This window comes from Fukomys damarensis, unplaced genomic scaffold, assembly GCF_012274545.1.
Source record: "Fukomys damarensis isolate Sample0158 unplaced genomic scaffold, DMR_v1.0_HiC HiC_scaffold_15, whole genome shotgun sequence".
NCBI lineage: Eukaryota > Metazoa > Chordata > Mammalia > Rodentia > Bathyergidae > Fukomys > Fukomys damarensis.
The window spans coordinates 62,352,808-62,373,075 of record NW_022900927.1 but is presented as its reverse complement, the minus strand read 5'-3'; the positions used below and the strand labels follow the sequence as shown (position 1 = coordinate 62,373,075).

General features: G+C 42.3%; 1 long non-coding RNA gene across 1 annotated transcript; it reads left to right on the top strand.

The window, feature by feature from the left end:
* Nucleotides 1-8,852: 8,852 nt before the first annotated feature.
* On the top strand, nt 8,853-19,884 carry LOC104867084. Its single transcript, XR_002025581.1, has 4 exons — nt 8,853-8,926; nt 9,036-9,111; nt 12,566-13,212; nt 18,851-19,884. It is a non-coding gene; the product is annotated as an uncharacterized LOC104867084 (long non-coding RNA).
* Nucleotides 19,885-20,268: the final 384 nt, after the last annotated feature.

Here is a 20,268-nt window from a genome sequence, read left to right as displayed (position 1 = left end):
ATGGACAGAAAGTCTGAATGTGTAAAGCGCAGGGAACGACCGCAACCGCCCAAACAAGACAGCCATTCTCGCAGCCCCGTCCCCCGTCCACCCCTCTGAGGGGCTCCCTGCTGACCGACGGGTTCTACATGCTAAGTACCCCCATTCTTAGTCCACGGTGACTCTGTGGCTCGAGCCAGGTGAAAAGACAATTGCTCCAAACAGCCAAACTGAGCTCCAGACTCCACTAACGAAGTTGATTTTCTAATCCCAGGGAGCATTTGTAAGGCCTGGAGTGAGTGCCGCTTTCTAAAAATGTGTCTTTTATGTGAAAGAAAAATTATTAAAAGAAGGCGGGGGTGGCCCAAAAAGGAGTGCTTCAATGGGCTGTTTTCTACTTTTGTCGTGTGCTTTCTCGCAGGCGACTTTTTGGCAAATACCGCATCTTCAGCCAGGAGAAGTTGGCCCAGCACAAAAGGGCTTTTGAAGCGGTGAGTGTAAATTCAGACTCCTTTTCTTCCTTCCTTCCTTCCTTTGCCTTCTCTCTTCTCCTGAGTCTGGAGACAGCTCAGTGGAAATAAAAAGCACCACGGCTTGCAGTCCACGTCCCATGAATTACTCAAACATCGAATCTAACTTTAGAAAGAGGCACGCTTTATTCTTTTCTGTAAAGGTTTCCCCATCCATTCTTTTATTTACATGTTGTCGTGAGGCTAGACGATGTACAGCTCGGACACACACACACGCACACACACACACACACACACACACACAGACGTGCGTGCACACACAAGGCCATTAAACAAATTAAAAGGGATGCAGATGGCTAGTACAGTACTCTCGGAATCCTCAATCTGATTAGTCTGAGTTTAATACACAGAAGCAGCGCCGGAGGAGGGGAGGTAAATTGCTCTTTCATAACTGGCACAATTAAATTATGGTGATGAATTCAACTATTCTGTGCTCTTTAAAGGAGCCTTACTATCTTATTGCTTGTAAAAGAGTCCGTTTTTCAGCAGGGTTGCTGGGTTTGCCCTGGATGGTGGCAGTTCTGTGCTTTGATGGCTTTTTCTTTTCCCTTTCTGGGGGCTGCTTTCCTGTTTCTCAAACTTTGTCTCCAAAAATCACCCAGACAGTTCTAGCTGCGGGGTTGCGGGGCTGGGAGGCTCCTTTTCTTCAGCCCTTTGGAAGCCAGCAGTCAGGAAAGGTAGAGCAAATGGTAGGAATTGGTTTTCGCGTGGGCAGCTCGGGTCGGATACCTTGAGGTGACTTGTAGTCAAATATTGTGACCTGCGTCGGTATGTGGAGGGCATTCTGCTCTTTTCTTCGTGAAGGCCATTTCATCTGTAGAACTGAAGCACCACACTAAACATTAGGGGGGCGTTGTGTCACAAAACATCTGTCACCTCTCGATTAATTGTCTTTTCATTGTTTTGAGATGAGGTGTAGCTCATTGTACAGGCTGCTCTCAAACTCGTGGTCTTCCTGCCTCAGTAACTGGGATTACAGGCATTTACCACTATACCGGGCTTTGGAGCTGTCTTTCTTTTATTAAGCGGAATGTGGCTATCCTGTGTGTGTGTGTGTGTGTGTGTGTGTGTGTGTGTGTGTACATGCGCGTGTGTGCTGGAGATTGAACCCAGGGGCCTCAGGCATACTAGCCACATGCTTAACCCAGCCCTCTGATAAATCTTTACAGAAACATGTCTTTCATCTGCCTTTACTTAGAAAGTCAATGCAGGCAAGTGCTGTCTTAACAAAACCTACTCCATTCAGTCCCGGACACAGTCCCACAACTGCAATGATAAACTCCAATGGAATGAGTGGCGTAGACCCAAAGGTCAGGGACAATATTTTTACTGCTGGCCTCAAACGTAGCCTCCCCCGCCCTCAGCTCCTCTTAGAAAACCAACTCACCGTTCCCTTGGAGTGGGAGTGGGAGGGGTAACGGCTCCCAGGCTCTTCATTTTCCAGTGCACGTGGTGGCGGTGGCATCTCATGGCACCTGAGCACATGATCTCCCCACATGCTCGCCCTGTGGCCCTTGGTTTCAGGGCCCTGCAGCCTGCAGGTGAAGAGCCCAGACTCTAGAACCACAGTCTGCCTTGGAATCCTGCGTCTGCTGTTCCAGCTACGGGCCCTTAGCCATGTTGTGTACCTCTTTGTGCCTCTGTTTCCTCCAAGAAGTGGTACGTGGTGTGTAAGACCGAAGAGTGGACCTGGAGATGGGACTTGGGGCTTCACTCATTACTGAGTATTCGCCTTGAGCCTGGCACTGAGAGTCCCGTGTCTCTCACTGTCTTACGCAGTAACCCTTAACTTAATGTTGATGTTGTATCCATGAGAGATTAGAAAGGAAACACTTGAGTTCCTCCAGTGAGCTGCTCAGGGAGAAGAAGATGAGAGAAACTTGAACAGAGGACCCAAGTAGAGAAAAAACCATAACATTAAGCGTTGCCTATCTCTGACCACCTCTCTCATCAAAAGAAAGAGCAACAGAGGAAGAGGAAGCAACTTATTTCATGGAAGGCACCGGGACAAGAAAAGGAACAAGCAGAGGAAGTCTGATGCGAATTACAAAGAGCCTCTTTTCTCTTTTCTATGAAGGTCTAAGATACAGGAGGGAGGCAAAGTTCATTTTACCACACGAGATTTGAATGAAGCACACAGCAAGGATTCAGCATGTCTTTGGACAGAGGCTTGTAGATTCCCCAGCTACTACCAGAAATAATAGTTCTAAGCCAAGAGGGAAAAGTGGGTTTTTTTTTTAACGTGAAGGTTCCTATATCTGTATTTAGAGTGAAGCACTATCGTCCACAAAAATATCCAAGCGGGAGAGCTGGAATTGAGCTTTTCTATTTAGAAACCAAACCTTCATTCCCTCCTTTATAAAACAAGGGTATTAAACTGGGTAATAACTGATCAGTTATGTTTCATGATTTTCTATATAAAGCACATAGATGGCTATAGAAAGGAATGTGTAGCAATGCTCTGAGACCTTGCAGGAATCTGTAAACTCTTTGCTACCTTTGTTTCACTCTGTAACCAAGGGGATTGAACTGATTTATCTCTAACAGTTGCTCTGGAGCTAATTTCCCCAAAGGACCATTTGATTCCTAGAGAGAAGAAGACTACTCCTTGTGTAGTTCAAACTCTGTCGCAGGATTTCAATTACTGGTCAATACAAAACTAACACACTCATGAAGGCTCTGTGGTATGAATTTTAATTATTAACTTGTAGGGCACAAGTTTAAAAGAGACATTTCCTGAAAATCAGGTTGTAGACACAAAGCCGTCTGATGTTAGCTTTAGAATTGGATAATTACAGCATGTTCTTTTGGAGAAAATTCTGGGAAAAGAATCCAACCCTGGAAAGACTTTGTAGAAATTTTTGAAAGTGTCCAATAACATCTGGATATGACTTGTTAGGAAATAAAATGTCAACACAGGACTTTGGATTTACCTCCTAACACTGTAGTGAAATATCTCACCTCGATTTAGGGCAGACTCAAGCCCTGTGCCCTCTGCTTCTCTGAGCCTGTGTTTCATCCTCCTTAGGTGAAGAGGGAATATTAAACATTACACACTGCACTGTGAAGAATAAACTCATGTATTGGCGGACAAAACGGTAAACAGAACATAAAACAGAGCTCTGTACTATAGTTGTCACCATCACCGGTGACTCCACAGCCAGACTTCCCCGTGCTATTTGTTACTGCTACTCACAGACATCCCAACTTTATGGCCCGGTCTTCTATTTTTTTTTTTTCCTTGCCATCACACACTGGGGAATTCGTGGCAGTGGAGAGACCTGTGTTATTCACTAATTTCGTAGCTTCTGGAAGTCCTTTTATTGGGAGCATCCTACTTGTGCTGTTCTGGCTGCCTTGGTGTCCTGAACTGACTGAAAGCATTTCCCTTTCTTGGTCGTTTTGACTTTGGAGAAGAGCCAGCCAGAAGTTGCACAACGCCAGATCTCATGAGGAAGGCGAATGACACGAGGTCGTGTTTGAGGAACCTGCCCATGTGTTGGATGGCGCTCGGCAGCACCATCCTCTGTGTTTTCTTTACCGCACCTCATAGAGACACCCAGGAGAGCAGACTTCCAGAGCTGCTGCAGGAAGTGGCAGGAACGGTGCGATGAGTGTGTTCACTGAGGGAGAATATTCTGAGGAGGACTCACGAGGACGCGTCTTTCATTGTAATAATTATTTTTAAAAATTTAAACATTCACTGTATATTCCATCCACACTTCATAGAAAGAAAAACAGAGTGAAAAGAGTACTGGATGTAAAGATAGGGATATGGCTTTTTATCTTGCTGGGCAACCTTAAGAGGATCACTTTTCTTCTCTATATTGAAGGGGTTGGACCAGATGATTCCCTCAATATCTAAAATATTTTGTTACCTCAACCAGAGTGTTAGCTATATTAATGCAAGAAGCAAATGTATATTTGTATCCTCCATGCTTCACAAGGCATTAGAGTATATTGAATTTAGTTGAGTGTGCTTGATAAGAATAGAATAGAAAGGGGATGGGGTGAGGACCAAGGGTGCAGGGCACAGCCCAGGCAGGACCTTGGTGAGGAGCGTGGTGAGTCATGAGCTCTCCAGACACAGACAACCAATAGAATTTTGAGCAAGACAATGGCACTGACTACTATGCAGAGAAGAGACACTAAATGTGTGGAGGAGAAGACTGAACTGCTGAATGAGGAAAGTAAAAGGCTGATAGGAGCTTGCACTAAGGTAATTGTACAAACTGTGTGAAGTGGTGACATTTTGAAAAGATGCATAAAATTCAAGACTGACCCTGAGCCACTGAATGAATGAGGGAGAAGCAAGCTTTTGAAGAGTGGCACAATGTCAGGTTTTGGATGGCTGCATGTAAGCGTAGATATCCAAGTGAGCATGTTCATATGCAATGGAGAGTTGGCAGCAAGTAAGGGTATTTTATGGCATGGTATGTGGGCATAAGTGTAGGCCTTTGAGAATGGAAAGCCATTTGAATTTCAGCATGAATGAAACGAACGTGATGGTGTACATGTGGTAGGTCAACGTTAATGTCCTTGTCTGCAGATATCTGTGCTATCTAACTAACATGGGTTCTATTACTCCAAATACCCATGACTCAGAGCAGATTTCCATCCTAATAGCCTAGTATTCTGCATTAATATATTAATGCAAATGTATTAATGGGCATGACTTACCTGCCAATTTATTTGTCTCTCTTACTAGACCAGAATTTAACACGGTACAACAGGATGTGAGCCTATTATTGTACAGGGTGTTATACTAAGTAAATAAATGAGTGTTCAGCATGTTTTATGTTCCCTGAGAGCTAAGGATTCACATGGAAAAAAGGCCTCCAAAAGCAGCCCAAAGAGAAGTGTTTGCCTGAAAATATTAATGTGAATACCAGTGAATGGAAAATGCTGGTGTGCTAAGTAAATTTCTTCAGGACAATGTCTTCTTAAATGGGTCCTCTTCTGTGCCTAGGAAGGAGTTATGCAAGAAATGCCCACTTCACTGGGAACTAAGAATGGACTCCTTCGTCTACCCACCCATCCACCCATCCACCCATCCATCCATCTGGAGTCTGTTTGCTCAGCACTCACCACGAAAATCTGCGCTGTGTCAGATGCAGGAAATCCAAACATGACCTGGTCATTAGCCTCGCTTTCAGGGAGCTGGTGTCCAGAGGCAGAGAGAGCCATATATAAATACACAGTGTCCATGGAACGAGAGGTGAGAGTCTAGAAGAATATACAAAGCTGTGGTGTTACAGATCATGAAGTAACTACTGACGGCTTCCTAAAACTCAAGCCAGTTGACCTGGGATTACTCGGAGACAGGAGCAGGACTGTAACGCCTTGAGTGACGGACGGTCTCTCTTGGAGAAGTCACTTCATTTATGGTCAGCACTAAACATTAATGTTCACTGACTGGACTGCTTTTGAGAAGAGAAGTGACATGTTAGAGTTCACTGGTCTTTCTTTGCAGATCTGAGCAGAGCACAGGCTTGGGCATGTGAAGATTTCTGGGACATGACATGGTAGGAGACGCATGGGCTTTGGTGTCTAAGAAATCTAGTTTAGACCCCCTTAACTCTGTAGTTTATCACTGGCTCGTCCACAGCTGGGACGAATTGATCTCTTTCCCCTCGAAAGGAGCCTCTTCCCTCAAAGGAGAATACCCACTGTGCAGAGCACCTTTTTGAGAATTAGCACCTTTAATTCTCCCCATGACCCTCTGAAGGAGGCACTCTCACAACCCCAGTTTTACAGATGAGAAAACCAGCTCAAGGCGCCCAAGGCACTTGTCCCCAGTCACACGGCTCTTTCCGGGGACCTGGGAAGGGGCCACCTTCCTCCACTGTACCTTCTGACCTTCTTTCCAGGTCCGTGGTGTGAAAAACACTGGTGGGAAATAGCTAGCTCGGGGCAGGAGCATGGACGTCCTCTGACTTGGTGTGTGATTCATTAGGTCAAATACTGATTTGGCAGATTATAGACAGAACAAAGACACAAGGCCAGCTCCGGTTTCCCGGACTGCTCCCGTCTGAGCCCACAGCCTTTATGGCCTGCTGAGGAGCAAGGGTGGGCCTGCAGCTCACAATTCAAGACCCTGGGTGTTCAGCGGGTAATAAAGCCACCCAGAAGCGGAGGTGCTTTTGCTCTGTGAAGCCAGACTCCTCGCCCAGGAAGAGTGGGCCGCCTGATTCCTTCGCCTGGTCCCACATCACACCTCAATCTGCCCTTGATTGGACCTAGATGAACCACCCTTTCCTCGGAGCAGGATCAATTTAACCAATTTGTCTGACTTCGGCGCTGCTGAGACCAGTGCCTGGGAGCAGGGATTGGCAGAGGGCTATCCTCTTCATGCAATTCTGGATTTAATTAAACCGCTCCTTGTTTGATTAGCAAAACTTCCCTCAGTTGCTAGACACTTACGTGAGCGAAAGGACCTCCTGATGTCGGACAATGACTATTAAATGGTGCAACCAGGCCCCCCCAAATAAATAAATAAAAGAATGACTCCTGGGGGAGAAACAGGATTTTTCTCCCTTCGCTAGAAACGGATTTCAAATATAATTTACTGTTTCTTCTTGGCCGAAGGGCCTCTCTCCCCGTGAATCCATGGGTTGCTGGGAGGAGCGCCATTTCTTCCCAGAAAGCCAGGCCTAAAATTAACTCGTTTAGATGCTAAGCAGAGGGGCAGCCGTGCTGGTGGGAAGAGCAATTACTTTCCCTGGGTTGCCTGCACGCTGGCTCGTTCAGCTCGCTTGACGCTCTGAGCCCTGGCTGGGTCTGGAAGAGCAGCTCAGTCCTGGGGGGTGGGGTGGGTCTGAGTTTCTATTTCAGCCAAATCGGTGATATAAAGGAGAGAGCCTGGTGGACTCATGACGTGCCAGGCTGTGGAGCCCGTCTGTGGAGGCAGGCAGGCTGCTTCCGGAGAGGAGGGCTGCAAAAGCGGGCTTCGATCAGCCCCCCTCTTGGGAGTCTGGGTGCACTCGTGCACACGTGGGGCACCTGGGCGGGACCCACGAGCCTCGGAGTTGTACCTGAAGGAGCCTTGGTGTGCGAGGCTGCTTCTGGGGTGGCTTCAGCTCCCAGCCTTGCAAAAATCAGTGCCGGAGGAGCTGTGGGCCTGGAGCCCCAGGTGGAGGTGGATGGGGTGGGGGTGGTGCAGTGTCACTGTCACTTGGTGATGGCCCCAAATGTGTAGCCTCTTCACTGAGCTTGGCTGTGCTCGAGAGGGACGCAGGGCAAAGTACACACTGGATCTCCCCATTCTGGGATGAGGAGAATCAATCTTGCTCCACGTATGGAACAGGGCCAAAGCAATAAACCCACCAGCTGCTCCGGGGCCTCGGGAAGGGGACAGGAAAGGAGGGGTGGGGAGTTGGAGGCCTTTTCTTATTTCCTCCCCTCAACCTGTGGGAACCCATTCTATATAGATTACCTCACAAAGGGAGGGTGACAGGGGCAGATGTATTGTTGTAGACTGAAACTCAGTGATCAGTTTCCCAAAGAATACACCTTTCTTTTGGGAGAATCAAAGTAAAACTCAAACTATGTATGCTTACTAAGTACATCGAGTTTTTACAACCACATCGTCTTTGTAACCATGCCAGACCTCGGGTATTTGGCCAAGTAGCATAATTTTGCCATGGAGAATTTAATTGTGTTCAATATTTAAAATTTTTTTTTCTGAGAATTTGGCAAAATAAAATGTCGAGCGTCTCCGGTAGCATCGTTTATGGCTGTTCTTGACACAGTCCTCTACTTCCAACCTGTTTTCCGAAGAATATAAGTTCCAAGGTATCCACAAAACATGCGTGGTAAAGATAAATTAGCAGAAATTCTGTGTGGTGTGAAGCCAGATAGGCTTCCTTCCTATGTGCACTTTTTGAGACATTGTTATGCCAGTGTTTGTGAGAACCTTCCAGTCAGAGAGACTTCAGGGAAAGACCTGCAAAAAAATGGGTTTAATCCCAGGAGGGCTTTCTGGATGAGCAGTGTGCAGAGCCAGTGTTGGCCACAACATGCTTTGGGACCTGCTAAGGTGAGTCTAGTTCCCCAGGAACTCCTCAAGAGGACACGTCCTGCAGCCAGCCTTGGGACGTCTAATTATATGGTGGTACTGAGATTCCTCTTCTAGTTTGGGATTCAGAGTTAAATGGTGGAGATGTCCCACAAGACTTGAGAACCTAGGAGAACCCTGAGCTTTCAGCTCTACTCAGGGGCAAGAGGGGTGGAGCCCACTTCGCCCCAGAAAGGGAGGGAGGGACAAGTAAGCAGTGCGCATGTGCTAGATGTTATATTCAGCATTTCATACAAGTTGTCTGCTTCAGTCTGGACTTGCCTACCTAGGATTGCTATCGCCACCGCCACCTTACAGCCAAGGAGACTGAAATTAAGTACGATGCCCTGCATAGTGAGCGGTGAGACTAGGGTTAAGATAAATCCAATGGTGTTTTGGGAACAAAGTGAGGCAATCTGACTTTTAGCCACCACATGTGTTGACACATCTAGATATCTTGTCTCACCTAGGGTCACAGTCTGGTGGAGTCCCTGAACTTCACTGCACCATTGGATGAAAATCAGCAGCAGAATGAAGATTAGCTTGGTAAGAGTCCAACCACCTTGCTGAGGTATGGGCTGGGATTCGTAAGGTTTGGGTTGCTTGAGTATGGAGTAGCTCCTCAGCAAGAGGCCTCATGGGCGAATGGGGAGAGTTTGACCTTGTTTGTAGTAGCCTCCATGGCTCTTCTCTGAAAAATCCCTCTTGTACCTTGCAAATGGCGACCTCGAGTTCCTCTATTGCTGTTTTTTTTTCTTTTTGCTTAAAAATTATATTCAAGAACAATAAGGAATTGGACTATCCCATTGGGTAACACTTTTTAAATCTTTCCCAACAACCACTAGAATAACAGGGCATCTTCGTAGGTAAGACAGGTCAGGGATTAACTAGCACTGCATTTCTCATAAGAATTCTATGTATTTCTTAACATTGGTTCGAATTATTCCATTTTATTTTGTTGTGGAATCTCAGGAATTTCTGATATCAAATCAAAAGTTTGGAAAGGACCGAAGATTACTTTTATTTTATTTACCACTTTCAGATTACCTTTTCTTTTTTCCTTCACTGAACTAACTCTGACAAGGGAAGCTCAATGCTTATTATCAGTCATGCTTGGAAAACTGTAAGCATCTAATAACACATCAGACACCACGAGCTAAACATCCCAGGTGAATCATGCCCTGCAGTTTGTTGTCAGGTGGCCTCATCCCAGAGAAATACTAGATTAGCCAACCTGGTTTGTAACAAAGAATTGGTGGTCTCGGTGTCAGCCTTACTCAACTAGTGAACAATACTTTTTCAGCTAATCCAACTGAATGAGGCATTTAAGCAAACAGAAACTAAAAGTTAGGAGTCCTACCCTTCAAGGAGCAGGGACATCACTCACATGCACATTCGCACACTTCTGGGGTACAGTGGATGAAACTGTCACAGCAGGGAGAGAGTTGGGACAGTAGAAAGTGTGAGCCTCAGTAGAGAGGGGAGGCTGGATAAACAGTAAGTGGAGTTTATTGTAGAAAGCAGATTCCATTTCAGATGACTCAGTCCCAGTAAATTGGTGGTCTGGGAGTAGCTGAGATAGATTCAGACAAGCTGTAAGGTGGTCTTGAAGGTACTACATCTCCAAACCCATTACTGATGAGAATGCAAGTTTTGTTTTGTTTTGTAGTGGGGATTGAACTCCGGGCCTTGTGCTTGCAAGGCAAGTGGCAGAACCACCCAGCTAAATCCCTGGTCTAAGAATACAAGTTTTTTGAGAACAAGGAAGAGCCCCCCCAACTCCCTCTCTGTCCCCACCCACTGTGTCTATCTCTCTCTCTCCCCTCTCTCCCTCCTCCCTCCCCTCCTTTCAGGTATTGGAGACTGAACCCAGGGGATACTGAGCTATATCCCCAGCTCTTTGTACTTTTTAAAAATGCTGAGGCAGGGTCCTGCTAAGTTGCCTAGGTGGTCCTTGTGATCCTCTCTGCCTCCTGTGTAGCTGAGATTAAAAGCGTGTGAAACTTCACCTGGGTGTGGGAAAGATTTCTGATTTCCATCATCACCTTGCCATGCAGCCTGTCTGGGGTACAGCAGGTGTCCAGTAGATTTTTGATGAGGAACGAAACTCATGTCGTCCTTGACACTAAACTTGCATCCTTGAGCCCCAGGAGGAAGTGGGGTGACCAGTTAAATGAAGGAGAGCAGTTAAAGGGAAGAAGAGTGAGAAGAGTTTGTTCATAAAGCAATCCTATGAGCCTAATCATGAGTCTAATCATAAGAATCTGTATGTACATTTATTTCTGAAAAATCCAATGTATAGAATTTTACTCCCTCATTTTGTAAGGACACAAACAAAATACACTCTTTTTTCATGAAGTCCTGCAAAGGATTCTACATAATGGTCAAGTGGAATCTATGCCCCCATTTGAAATCTTGACTCAAGATTATTTTTTCTAAATTAGCAAATTGAACAGTATTATCCACTCTCCTAATGTCTCATTATTTTATTTACTGTTCTTGATGAAAAAAATCAGCTTTCAGATAGCTACAATGGTGATCCATTCTTTAATTTTCATGAAACCAAAGTGCAACTTGAAACACCCATATAGCATCGTAGCGCTGAAAGAGGAAAAATTCTGTCCACAGCCTATGGATTCTCTAAGAAATGGAAATGGAGACACATGGCTTCCGGTCTCTGGACAGTAAAGGTGGGACTCAGCAGATAAACTGTCATCGTGCCGTGTTTTAGCAAAGTGACACTGTCCCGGAAAAGCCACACAGGCACGGTGGCATGATCCGACAAGAAAACTCTTGGAAATGAAACAGATCTGATTCAGTCCATGTGGCCTGCTACGTTAAGATCTCTGAGCCTTAGTTTCCCCTTCTGCAAAAGAGAAAAGCAAAGTTCATCGCAGTAGGTGGTGGACTAGTAGAGATGCCACACATCGTGCTATGACTCACAGCGGATGTTCAAAGTCCCTAACTGCCGTTTCCATGGCTGACATCCATGGCACCAGCATACCAAGACTTTGTGCTTGCTTCTTTAAGTCCTCCTGGAGCATAACAGAGTGGAATGTGAAACAAAAGAAAAACCCATAACCGATCAAATATTTTTAGTAGCATGAGTTTATAAAAGTTTAATTTCTAAATTTCCATTCCATTTGACATGCATAGTAACTTTATGGACGTCACTTATGTACAAGGATTGCAACACATTACTTTTAAAGTTTTGACTCCACATCAGAGGATACAGTAAAACAGAAATACACAGCTCAGTGGGGTTTTTTTCAACTAGATGCTGATCTTGCTGTGGCCCCAATACTGGGAAAGAGAGACATTAAACACGGAGGGGGGGCTGTCTGTCCCCTGCAGTCCCTCTCTAGTGCCTGCCCCTGTTGTGACCTCCCTCTGAGTCATAGCACTGCAGGTTGATTGGCTCAGTTTTTATGCTTATGGAAATAAGTACGATTTTGTGGCTAAACTAAACAAGTCATGCTTTTAAGCATCTAACGAAATGATTGTGTCCTAGCCACTACATGTTCAAACTGACCTGGAAAACTTACATTTTCAGATCTGACCAAAGCCTTGGTTTATTAGTAGATAGATCATTTAAATGAGGGTCATGACACTGCTTAATAGAATTATTTCTGTTAATAATCGCCATTAATGATTAACATGCACAAATCATTAATGAATTTTAAAATGAAACCATAATTTCCTGGTAATAAAAAATAGATATAAGTTGTAGAACATTGCAAAGGGATAATTTTTTCAAAGTATATGTACATATATTATATATTATATGATGATCTAAATAAATAGTGACTTTAAATTTTTTAAAATGAGCATAGAAAAAGACACATGGCCAAAGACACATTTGATAGGTGTGTTCAAACTGAGGGGAGTAGTTTGAGTATTTTGATTAACGGCAGTGTATCTTTTATTGTAATGGTTTTAAAACATTCCCCGTATTTCTTGATCACCTCTTCACGTATTTACGGCAGTTTTTCCTGAACAGAAACATGGCGCTGTGTCCTCGTCTGCCTTATTACTCACTGGATCTGGAACGGTGAGACTTCCAGCTCTTCCTCAAAGTCAGAATGACCATGAAAGGGAAGTATTTGGACTTAATTCAGGATGTTCAGTGCTGCCGCTCCAGCGCAACTAGACACTCGCGAAAAAGGACTTTAGAGGTACTTCAGATGGTGTGGCCAAAGCAAGCAGAAGGATTTTGAGGGGTATCAGTGGCATGTCTTTTATGGCAACAAAAGTTTTTAATTTTTATTTTAAAAGTCACCATAGCTTTTGAACACACCTCATATATCTATACATATATGAGTGTGCATGTGTGCGACCAATCAGCAGGGGAGTCTTAATCAACCTTACAGAAATGCCATGCATAAGCAATCCAGGCATCCACCGTGCTCCTGGGAGAGAGAGAGAGGCCCACCTGCCCCGGGAGAAGCTGCCCTTTCTTTTACTAGGCAACCCACAATCCTTCGCGCATGGAATCAGCTCACCATTTCGGGACACTGCCCTGTTAATGACGTCCAAAGCGGGCTGTAAGCAGTGCAGGCTGGGGCTAACCCTGAAATTGGCTGGGTTAAAAAAGTGAGTCTGGCTGAAGCCTACGTGAGTCACAGCAACACTGCAGACGGTAAACAGGTCAGTACCAACCCCCTGCCAACGGCCACGGCAGAGGCCAGGGAAACGGCCCACGAAGTTGTGGAGCTTGATAAGCGATAAACAACAGCCCAGGTTACAGTGACTCTTACCCAAGTTCTGTTTCCAGAATCAAAACCTTCTTAACTGAAAAGTCAAGGTTAATCATTAACCACGGTCTTGTCTGTTCTGTTCCTAAGAGTGCTTCATCTCTTCTTTTATAAGTCTTGCCTGCATCCAACTTATCCTTAGCAACCCCACATAGCCTCCTTACCCCAATTTAATAAATGATCGTGTAACCAATAGATATAAGTGGTTCTGGCTGTTCAGGGTCTTTGCTGCTCACTCAGTGTTGACCATCCCAGTTCCCTGTTTCTTTTTCATTCTGTCTCTCTTTCTTCTCGCTTTGTCCCGTAGCAGTGAGCAGGATATTGGGAACCTCTGCAGGGCCTTCTGTTGCACCCCCACCCCCGTAATCAGAGTCCTTATGGTTCATATGGAAGATACAGTGGGGGGAAGAAGTCAATAAATTTGTGAGCAGCCTTTACCTTTCACTGCCAAACAACCACAAAAATGTGACATTTCTGACAGTTTAAGGTCCCGTGCTAAATGGACACACTTGCCACCTACCCCAAATACACCTGCTCCAATGTGACTTCCCCATGCAATACTGTGGTTTGGTCATGGCCCTGGGGGAAATAAAAGTATTGGTAAGAGAATGACATAAGAGATCTTTGCCCAAGCATGATTTTAAAGGGCTTGAACCAAGGTAGGGAGATGATAATAAAGAACAGAGACTCATGTGTTCAGGTATATGTGCTTCCAGTAGAATTTCTAAGCCCATGCAATTTTCTGCAGTGGACTAGAGAGAGATTTATATTGATTTAGGAACTGAATAAAAATATGGAAGTTTTTAGCTTTTTACTGTCAAAAATACAAGATGGGGCATTTTTTTTTTCAAGCAGTAGTGGTGTGTGGGTCGTGACTTCAAGACATGTGAAATTTAAAGTACAACCTCAAACTAAGAGGCTATTTCAAATATACAACCACAATTCAACCCATTTTTAGGTAGAAAGTTGTTTTTAGCCAAGCAAATTTATGGCAAACATCATTTCTTTTTGCTTTATCTGAACATGTTATTGCCTTCTGGGAGAAACGTTTTCTCTGTTTTTCATATAAAAATAAGTCATTCTTGGTATAAAAAATTTGGAAAATATGGATTTAAAGAGGAAGAAAGAAAACATCTACTTTCTTTTCTGTCACATAATTGCTATTGTTATTTTGGTATATTTCCCTCCATTTAATATTCAGTCACAATTATTTTCCATGTTATCGACAGTTCATCTTTAAATTTGCATTTCTTTGACTGCTAATTAAGTTCACACACTTTTCATATTTTCATAATTTCTGCAAATAATTTCAATGCTATGTAAAACTGGGCTGGGATCTATCACCTGGTGTAAATGGGCTTCCTCTTTCTGCTCTAAAACTCGGAGGGGGGGATACATAAGTACCTGGACTGCCTTCAAGGTGTCCAGTCTAGTGTTTTTCTGTTTGCTGGTTCGCCTTCAGGTTGTACCATTCCTACAGAGCAGTGAGCATAGTATGGTTACAGAGCTTGATGAATTGGGCAAACCAAATCCAAATCGGCTTGACAGCCCAGCACAGGATTAAGAACTAGAGTATCAGCAGAACGTTACCAGAAACTCTTCCACTAATGTCACAGCCCAACACAACCCCTGCTTCCTACAAAGGTAGCCACCCTCTTGATAACTATCAGCAGCAATTTGTTTGCCTGTTTCTCCATAAATGGACTCACAGTTCGAACACATGGCTCGGTCTTTTATCAGCATCATTTTTTCTGAGATATATCTATATTCTTCTAAGTGTGTATAAAGTGGTCCTTCTCAAGACAGTGTAGTATCCCACTGTGTGAATATACTTACAAGTCACTGACCCATTCTGCTATGGCAGGAGATTTTGGAAGTTTCCAGCTTTTGGCTACTGTGAATGGCGGTGCTATGAAATATTCCAGGACTTGTTTTCTAGGGACTACATGCCTGAGCTTCTGTTGGGCACACGTCTAGGAATAGAACTGCTGGGCCAGGGTCTATGCCAGGGTAATAAATCCTCAAATATGATAGATACTTACAGATTACAAAGTGCTTGCAACAATTTACTATGTTGTCATTGTTATATTAGAGTTCAGTTGCTGTACGACCTTAGTAATACTTGTGCTTTTTCCTTTTTCATTCTGATCATTCTAGTTTGTGTGTGATAGTATTAATCTGAATTCCTCTGATGATAAATTAATTTAAGCTCTTTTCATAGGTTTATCACCCATTGAACATGCTCTTTTATGGGGAATTTTTTTCAAGTGTTAGTTCATTTTTTGATTGAAATAACTGCTTTTGATTATTGATGTGTAAATGCTCTGTATTTGTTTATGGTATGAATTCTTTGCTGAAGGTATGCACTCCTACTCAGTTGCCTTTTAATAGTCATTCTTGAGTCTCTTGAGGAATATTGGTTATATCTTGATTTAACAATGTTTATCTTGTTTTTTGTTTGTTTGTTTGTTTTGTTTTTGGTACCGGGGATCGAACTTGGGACCTTGTACTTACAGGGCAGGCGGTGGAACCACTGAGCTAAATCCCCTGCCCAGTAGTGTTTATCTTTTACAGCTGCTTTGTGTTTTTAAAAGATTTTTGCTACGCCCAAGAGAGGAAAATTTTCTCCTGCATTTTATTCTCTGAACATCTTTTTGTGTTTGTTTTGTCCTCTACAATTAAATCTTCAATTCATATTGAATTTAATTTTGCATCTAAATTTGTAAGGTAGATTTAAGACAATGTTTTCTGTGATATATTCAATTGACACATTATCATTTACTGAAAAATAATTTTCTCCCTACCTAACAAATGCAAAATCATAATTTTTCTTGGCTTCTTTTGGACTTTTACAGCTCCTTGTGAATTTTGGAATGATTTTAAAATTTTATTTGATAAAGTAAAAACTGGTGGAACCTAAGTTGGGACTACATTCAGTGTATAGATTAACTTGTGAAAACTCATTATCTTTACAATATTAAGTCCATCTAATGTCATGGTATTCCTCCTCTTTAGATCTCCTTCACTTTCTTTCATCACTATTTTGTTACCTTTAGTATTAATATCTCTCGTTGCATTTTTCAGTTGTGTTTGATTATTTTGGTGCTGTTATAAATATTTGTAATTTTTATTTTCTACTTTGTATTGCTTACTTGCCACAAAACTGTCTGTTACAGAATTAAGATCCATTTTGATTATGGGTTCACCTAAATTAGTGCAGAGCTTTTAGCTTTTTTTTTTTTTTAGCTTTTTCTAAAAACTTTTAAAATGATTTATCCAGTTACTGTTTTAAAAACACTTCAGCTTCCCAGAATATTTATCCACAGGAAATATAGCAACTCTGATCCTTCTTTCATGTAGCCATGTTTGCTTTTGTCTATTTGTAAGATTTTTGAAGGGAAGGACATTATTTTTTATCTCCAATGCCTAATGTAGCCCAGGTACCCATTAATCTCTATTAAACAATCAACTAAAAAAAAAAAAAAGAAAACAAAACAATCCCCAAAGTGTCATAGTGACAGAGATGTATTAAGTAAAATCATTATCCTAAAATCTGTCTTTAAATATTCATCTCCCAAGATTTGCTTTTATATATACCTTATTTTGGTCTAACTTGAAAAGTTTAATATATGTACAAAAATCATCCATTCTATAAGAGACAACTTTATAGTTGTCTTTTATAAGAGACAAATTTACAATAGTAATGAGCAATAGTTTATTGATCAATGCAATATAAAATACATATTTTTATTAATTTTAAACTTAAAAATACTCCACTAAAGAAATTGAGTGAAGAGAAATTGAAATCTTAATTTCATGTGTAGGTTAGTTCTTGGACATTTTTCTGAAGACAGAGAGATACATTTTTTTTTTATATTAACAATAGTCATTGTTTATCCAAAATGCAAATTTACCTGGGCAGCCTGCATTTTAAGTTGCTAAATGGACAACTCTAAATATATTATTTTTAGTGGTGGAATCTTTTAAGACCACCTACATTACACAGTGTTCTGTGAAACACTACTTTTTCCTCCACATCTAGGATGAAAACTTTAGTTGTAGTACTTACAGAAAACTAAATCTAGGCAAGGGTATCACTTTGAAAGTCAGAGGAAGGATGACTAAATTTAAGTACAATCTTTGAAAGTTGGTTTGCTTCAGTTGGCCCTCAAAAGGAATTTTGGGAGACAAATAAACATTTAGGTAGCAAGTGCTTAGGTATTTGAACTACCTGACAAAAGAAATGTGATTCTGAGGGTAAATATGATGAAGTCCCAACTAGGCCAACTATAGCTTTGCAATCTTAATACAAATTTAAGGAGAAATGCTATGCAAAGCAAATTATTTCTTGAATAATAATGAACCAGTGACTAATAATTGTCTGGATGCATAGATGTCTCGGGGAACTTGTTCTAGAGTTTCCTTAACTCTGTCTTTGAGAGGGCAAAACAGAGCATGACTTTTTTGTCTAAAACCAATCTGTTCGCGTTTCTCCCATGGAAGGTGACAGTACTGTTTCTTCCACCTACATTACAGAGGCAATGAAAGAAATGTTGATAATATGTAGATGATGCTAATTTATCTCTGTTATTCCCATATATCACTTTTTATTAACGTGAGCATGTTACTATTTCTTTCTTTCAGCAAGTCCGAGTAGCTAGGATAAGTCTCATCTAGCATCTCCTCAGTCCATGCTTCTTAGACCCTAAGAACAATATGCAGAAATAAAAGGGGACTTTTAAATGAACCTTCATGGTGTAAAGCTAAGAATCAAAAGAAAAGGTACCCTCCTTATGGACGCTTTTCAAAATTCCTTTAATATTTCAAACACGGACACCAGTTTAAGAAATAGTTTGGAGAACACAGAACAAATAAAGTTGGATTTGCAAAGAATTTTCAATGAGGCATTTCTGTTAGTATGAGCCAAATAAGACCATAACAAATTAAGGTTATGAATTAGGCCTTTTAAAACATAATTAGACTGGCTTGAGTGGCCAGGATTAAATTAGAAGATATTCTGGTCTGAGATTGGAAGCAATGAAGTAAAAAAGCTTCACTCTTGATAGAGTTACAGAGTGATAAACACAGTAACAGTCTTTATTAATTAGTGAGACTCTTTCATTTTCGGAACCTAAAATAATTGGGCTTCAAACACACCTACATGTAAACCTGACTCTGCCCCTGGTACGCTGCCGTGAGGATCTAGTTCCATAAATCTATATTGTTTGCTTTTATTGAATGAAGCTAATTCATTTTTCCATCTGTGTTGTTAGCGTCGACGATAGAAAAGGACGTGGTTCTACCATCTGGGCTTCTCTTTTTATAATTTAATGATTCTCTTTGTGTGGCTAATAAAAACAGGGAGGGGAGGCTATCAATATTTATTTCTCTCATTGTTCCCTGGGAGCTTTGTCTCATGGCTCCTCCTTTAAGTTAAACCACAGAATTGTTCCGGGCTATTTGGGCTGCTGGTCGTGAGTCCCGAGTACACACACCGTCTCTGCAATCTTTCCCTGCATTTGATTTTGCAGGGCGCGTCCTTCTGTCTTGTGATGGTCGAACAAGGTTTTTCAAAGCCAAAAAAGCAAAGGCAACCAGGGACCTAAATAAGATGACGTGTACTGTACCAACATTCTGGGTAAACACCAGCCTCGCACAACTGCTGCTTTACAGAAATAAAAGGTGCTCCTCAGAAAAGGGAAGGATCCAGTGGTGCAGGCCACAGGGTTGCATTCAACTCTGAGACACAAAGACAATGGGCAGAAAAAAAAAATGAGAAAGTTTCATGAGAACTAAAAAGAAAAAAATTGAACCTCTGCATTGGGCCATAGCCATAGACTTCTGTATAGAGAATGATCCATTCACGCCAAAGGCCTCAACCTTAATTTACCGTAATGCAAGTTCTTCATTTTACAAAGTGTCTTTCATCACATTGACCTGAAAGTTCGTAATAGGCATCTGAATTGAAAATAATTGTTCAGAAACATGAAAGCTGGAAGCAGAAGGAGGGGGAAGAGAAGTAGACCAAACTGTTTCCTTTGAGGTTTAATTTTGTTCACAGCACAAGGCAGCGTCAGTGCCTGCTTTCCTGCATGCTTTCTGGTTTGCAGAAACTACCTGGAAAGTGGAATTTCAGTGGAACGCATACACAATGCACCCTGAGTCTCTTTAGGTGGTGTATCTTGTGGATTCACAGGGTCCTCAGAAATGTGCTCTGCAAGGCCCTTCTAGACATAGGTCCTGGACCACTTGGCTCGCTCCTGATCCACTGTGTCTACAACTGGGTCGGTCTGAAGGGTATCTAGGCTGAGGCATTGCGGGTGCCTTAGTGGGCTTTGTAGCACTGCCCATGTCTATGGTAAAATAAAAGTGGGACAAAGATCTAAATATTAAAACAAAACCACTTAACCTGCTAGAAGATAAGATAGGTGGACCTCTTGATGTCACACCTGTGGGCAAAGACTTTCTGAACAGAGCCCAACTGCACAGAAATAACATGAGCATCAGCAAATGGGATTCTCTCCAATTAAAAAGCTTCTGTACTACAAAGGAAACAAAGAAGAGTGAAGACCAAACCTACAGCATGGAAAAAAAAATTTGTTTGCCAGCTACACTTCAGATGGAGGACTAATATCTAGAAAATATAAAGAACTCAAAAAGATTAGACCTCTCCAATAAAGACCCAATCAAAATGGGCATCTGAATTGAATAGACCCTTCTCAGAAAAATGCTGACAGCCCATATATACACAAAAAATATTCAGCATCGCTGGCCACTGGGGAAAGGCAAATTAAAACTACAATGAGATTCCATCTTACTACAGAAAGAATGGCCTTCATCAAGAAGTCGAATATTACAAATGCTGCCAAGGCTAGAGGAAAAAGGAGCCTTTCTGAACTGCTGGTAGAAATATTAACTAGTACAACCACTGTGGATACCAATGCAGAGA